The sequence below is a fragment of the Marmota monax genome, unplaced genomic scaffold (genome assembly GCF_021218885.2).
Source record: "Marmota monax isolate L192 unplaced genomic scaffold, Marmota_monax_Labrador192_F-V1.1 WCK01_AAM20220418_F8-fsc00022, whole genome shotgun sequence".
Taxonomy (NCBI): domain Eukaryota; kingdom Metazoa; phylum Chordata; class Mammalia; order Rodentia; family Sciuridae; genus Marmota; species Marmota monax.
Genome location: NW_026695215.1, coordinates 7,696,925 through 7,702,967, shown reverse-complemented (window position 1 = coordinate 7,702,967; position 6,043 = coordinate 7,696,925).

Genomic DNA, 6,043 nt, shown 5'->3' with positions numbered 1-6,043 from the left:
TTATTATTGTTTTTGATATTTTTCTGAGTATTTTAAAAGTAAAATGATTGGGAAAATAGTAATAGTAATAATAATAATAATAAACAGTTGGGGAAACACCCAAGCAAAGGCACAGACAAAAGAATAATACATAATCACACTAAGTCAGGTTTCAGGAAATAAAAAAATTCAGTGTAAACTGGGGAGGGAGTGGAGTGGGGGAGGGGAAGCAATGAGGGAGTGGGCAGAGGGCCTGTGCAGAGGGCTGGGGAAAATTTCTCTGTACTTTAAACCCATATGAATTTCTAAATTCAGTGTCCTTTAGAACTCTTGTGTGTATTTAACTTTGAAACGAAGAAAGGGAAACTTGATGAGTTCTCCATGATGCTTGGCTTCATGGAGAGTGGTCAGAGTGAGGGTTAACTTTTCACCTGTAACCAAGGCAACGTGGGAGCATGCTAAGAACAAATCGATCTGTAGACAGGTTCATGGGGTCAGATCTATCAGCCAGTGTTCATGCCTCTCTGAGAGGTCACAGTTATGCCTCTTGTACTGACCTGTGTTAGGGAAGGCCACAGCACGGACAGCACCTCTCTGAGTCACGAGGCAGGACTGGACTTGCATCTGTGTGTTCACATTTTGAAGCCAACTGGAGATACTGATTTTTAGATGGTCCTCCTTGATCCTTATGTCCAAATCCTAGCTCAGACTGTGGCCACTGACTCAAAATGGAGGGAAGTACCCAGATAATTAAATCTGTAGCTGAAAAATGCCTTTGAGTTGAACCAAAATGAATGTAGACAGCTCTGTTTGTGTTGATCGAATGGTGAGTACAGGTTTTGGTGTTTGAAAGCCTTATACTGTAGTGGTTAGCATGATCCCTGGAGACAGACTCCCTAGGTTCAAATCCACCATTACCCCTCTGGTAAATTAAAGATGGCCTCAAATTCTCTGATACTCTTCTCATGAGAGGTGAGGTCTATTCCTCTCCTTTCCTCTGAGGTGACTCTGTGACTATCATGACCAATAGAATATAATAAAAATGACCCAGGCCTGGTTTCTAGCCCTTGCCCTAGAAAATGGCAGTTTCCATTTCTTAGCCTCTTACAGCCTTGAGCCACCATGTAAAATCTGACCATAATGCTGAAAGCGCCACATGAAGACCCTAAACAGAGATAAGAGGGTCCAGCTGAGCCCAGTTCTATGGCTGTTCCCATTAATTTCTGACACGCGAATGAAACCATCTGGGCTCACAAACAAGGGCCCCACTGGCTGAACCAATGCAAATAACCCCAGTCAGTGTCATCTGGGGCAGAAGAACCACCCTGGGGATCTCAGCCATGTTCCTGACCCACAGAACCATAAGTTGTGATACCATGGTTAGAAAGTTCTATGCATTAACCAATACCCAGAACAGCACTTAGCAGTTGTTTTGGTTTCGTTATCTCTAAAATACGAGCAATAATTATAGTACCTGCCTTCCTCACTTGTTCTGAGGATTGATGATTTCATAGCACGGAGCATGGCCATCAGACTAGTGCCCAACATACAGCAAGGGTTATGTGGATGTTGGCTCTTGTTATCTCTGAATATCAGCTCTGGATGCTGACAGAGAGAAGTTGGTGGGCCGGTGAGTCTCTGTATGGCCCTCACCTCTGCCGGCCAGTTCACCCTTTTGTACTTTGGCCTCTCCCAGGACAGTGGCTCTTTATGGAATTTTTATGTTGGAAAGGCCTGTGCATGGAGGAACCAGACATGCCAGCTGGAGTTCCTTGTTCCACTGAAAGAATAGCTCCTGCCTTCTCCCAAGCCAGATATTCCCATCCTTTAGGTCAGTGAAGGCCAAGTTGGTTCCCAGCCCTGCTCCCATTTCCCCATCCTAGGAAGGGATGTGCTGCTCATCTCATTCTGTCCAAATCACTCCTTACACCTCGTCGACCTTCACACTGGGTATAGTTCCATCACCTCCCATGACCACTCACCTTCTCTCTACCAGCACAGACTCCAACACAAGCACTTGGGAAATGAGCTAGCTCCAAGATTCCCAAACAAGGTGCTGGAAGTCCTGGTCCTACAAACTACCCTACAACAGAAGAACTCCACAGGCACGGAAGTTGGGAAAACACTGGACACTCTATTTCCCAACCCTCCTTGGATAATCACAAGTATAGCTGCAAATTAAAAACCTAGAAAGTACTGCCATTTAGGAGTCTGTTTGGCTTTGCTTTGCTGAATTTCCCAAACACATCTGGACCGTGAAATGCTTTTCTTATAAAGCAAGCTGCTTAGGAAAAGCAACGGCTGAGCTGAGTCCTGGGGAGGGCAAGGGGGAAGCAGGTGAAGGGGCAGAGGAGGAAGCAAGAGGGTGGGAGGCTTGACTTGGCAGGAAGGTAAGTCAGGGAGGCTAAGTTTGGACCATAGGGCTGTGGGAATCTCCTAAAGCCTTTAAGCAAAAGCATGGAAGACCAGTTTTGCATATTCAAAGCTCACCACCTCTCCTTTGATAAATGTCACTAACCCACACTACCTTTTTTTTAATCTTTTGGTTTTTTTACTGGAAACTTATGAAAAGGAAAACATGGTCCATTAATACCAAATATCTATGTGTACATTACAAAAGTTTCCTAAGATGGCTCTTGTTACACTCAGTACTCATTGATATTTTCTATCATTTTTTCATACTTGGAAAATCACGTATAACAATCTGTTCCAATAATCTGGGCAGGCTAAGGTGGGGCCTGAACATCGTAACCTCTGAATGCAAGTGTGGGAAGACCCCCTTATCTGCTCCTCAGGATTCTGGGAATAAAAGACAAAGAGAGGGAGCAGGGGTTGTGGCTCAGTGGTAGAACACTTGCCTAGCATGTGTGAGGTACTGGGTTCGCTTCTCAGCACCCAAGTAAATAAATGAACAAAATAAAGACCCTTCAATGTCTAAAAAAAAAAAAAAAAGACAAAGAGAGGAAGCTATTCTTTGTTTTTATGCTAAGAAGTCAAGCACTCATTTAACAATGTGCAGGAATTCCCTTATCTCTTGGCCCAAGCAGGAGGAGATTCTTACATTTAGTTCTCTAGGACAATATTTGGCATGTTGTGGATGCTTGGCGGGGACATCGGAGACACTGACGGACTGCCTTTCATTGGGCCAGACAGATGGCTCTTCGCCCTTTGCCAGGTGAGGAAGCCCAGCAGGCTGATCAACGTCATGTCAGTACTGCGCATGCCCCCAGCAGGCAGCAGAGGCACAGAGACCTCCGCGGTTCCTGTGCAGGTTGGTTCAGGACTGAGCGGCTGCAGCACCACAAGGAACCTCTGGACTCCTGTGGCACAACACTGTGTGGGGAGGCTGAGGCCACGAGGACAGCCACCCACCATGCTCCCAGTCTTCTCCCTTTCTTCCTCCGAGGGTCCTACTGTCTTTCTGTCTCTTCCAAAGCTGCCATCTGTGCTGGTTTCCAAGGTCTTCTTCCCAAAGGACAGTCTACATAGCGAGGCTTGGTCTCCCTAACCATCTCCTGGCTGGCTGACCAGGAGGGCTCAGACCCTAAGCTCCCACAAGCACAGGGACCGAGACAGAGACCATCAAGCAGGGGCATCACAAGGATGACTGATGAACCTCTCACGATTTTCTATAAGGCTTCCAGAGTCTGTCAGGGACCACTGCCTAATGAAGGTGCATTTCACCAAACCTCCCTTCCTCCCACCATCCCCCTTCCACTTCCTGCCTGAAGGTCTGAAGGCACAATTAATAGTCAAACAATTAATGAGTTGGTCATTAATTGTGTTTGGAGTTTCAAGCAGCCAAAGTATTCCAGAAAGATGTAGTCCATCATCTCCCTTCCTTCCATCTACTCACCCAGACAGTATAGACAGGCAACTCCAGTTGCTGGTCTGAAAAATCTAGGACCTTCCGGCTATGCTGGTCACCGTTATCAAATGCCACGATGGTAACTTCTAGAAGAAAAAGGCCCAGTCCATGGAGCAAGAAGAAAGCGCCTGGTTCCCAAAGGGGAGCTGCCTACCTCCAAGGTGGTGTACATAGGATTAGCCATGTTTTTATGCTAAGAAGTCAAGCACTCATTTAACAATGTGCAAGAATATAAACAATGTTTATATTCTTAGAACCTTTGTCTTCTTTGGTCCACTTGTTCCCCAGGCTCCCTGTGGAATGCTGGTGGGTCCTGGGTCAAGGCCAGGGCACCTGCTGGGGTACTGGAACATAGCTGCCAGCAAAGTGCTAAGAGACCTTCCTTGCTAGTAGTGGGAACACTGCTGGCTTTCCTTTCCTTCCTCCTGCTCATCTGCATACTAAATTTGTCTCCCAAAAGAAAATCACATATTATTTTGTAATAAGAAGTAAAATCATGCCATGGCACACACCTGAAATCCCAGCAGCTGGGGAGGCTGAGGTAGGAGGATTGCGAGTTCAAAGCCAGCCTCAGCCACTTAGCGAGACCCTAAGCAAATTAGTGAGACACTGTGTCTAAATAAACTATAAAAAAGGGATGGAATGTAGCTCAGAGGTTAAGTGCCCCTGGGTTCAATCCCTGGTACCGAAAAACAAAACAAGGAATAATCCCAATTTTTGTGGTTCCGAAGGAAGCATCACTCATTTCCCACAGTGTTCCTGTTGACAGAGTGAATTTGCTTGATTGTTTCCAAAGGGGAAATGCTGTTAGAGAGACCACAGCCTGGGTTTTGGTGACCCAGAGTCTTGATTTAAAGTCTTTCTCCTTCTCTTATGCTGGGAGGACCTTACTCACAGTAGCCTCTGTGAGCCAGAGCGGCCTCATGGGCAGAGGACTGCTGATGCCTTCCTCGGGGACCTTGAGGGGCCCTGGCACTGAGCTGCCATGTGGGTCTGCTCCAGGATCTCTCCCTGCTTTCCTTCCTCTTTCCTGCTCTGCCCCTGAGAGCTCCAAGTGTCTCCAAAGGGCCAGCAGCACACCTCACAGAATGGCTAGGGGGGCCTCAGGGTCCCTCCAGTCCCGCCTCTTGGAATCCCTTCCCACAGCTTGCCTGGGCAGTGGTCCTGGGGCCTTGGCAGGGCACAGTCCACTGCTCCCTGGAAGCCAGTGGTCATTCCCATGACAGGACAGGTCTTGCCACGATGAGAAAGTCACTTGCTTTTTATCTGGCAGAGCTTTGGCTCCCTAGAAAGCCGACCTGTTATTCTTAATTCTGACCTCTCAACACTCAGGGAAGAGCCAGCAAGATGGCCTGCTCCACCCTGCTGTCCTTCAGCTCCTACGCCACACTGGTACCAGGGAGTGTCATCGCACGATGGAGAGCTGGGTCTGGGCGTGGCAGAGACTTCCTAAGTGACACAAAGCAAGCTGGCAGCTGAATCACACTGCTGAAAGCTGGCAAAATGTGCAGTGGGCGTGCCGCTCCCCCACCCCATGCACTCTGCCCGCCCTTCGGATCTGTCCTCTCTGCCCCCGTGGAAGCACTGGTGCCTCTCCCCCTCTCTCCAGGCTCACCTGGGGTCCTGGGTTTTTATTCCTATATGGAAGAGGCAGCTGAGCAAGTAGTTAAACCGTTTTATGCTAATTCCATGACATCGTGAATGGAGGAACACAGAACTTAACTTCTCGAGTCATTACGAAAGACAGCCATCAGGCAATAAAACAGTTCTTCTGATTTTTATCCTTTAAGAAATCCTCCAGGCCTGAGCTCAACAATATCCAATTAGACCATCATATGATTTCCATACTGGGGAAAACAGCAGTTCTTTGAGGGTAACCCTGCTCTCCAGGCTCTCAGTGGAAAAGACCAAAATGCACACTGTAGACATTAAGTACCGGGAGATATGAGTTTAACCAGGATGTAACTCGATTATGTGAGTGATTTGCAGGGAGCTGGTGGAATCCTCCTGTTTGGCAGGGGCATGGTCAGATTGAAGGTGCAGTGCTTCTAAATGTTGCTTGCTCCAGCCTCTCTCTGAGCACAGCCACAGGGTGTCTTGTCTGTCTGGTGGATTATTAACAGAGGCTATTGGTCTCCATGGCAAAACCATTGAACGATTGAGCTGAACGTAATCTCATTTATGGGGGTGCAGGAA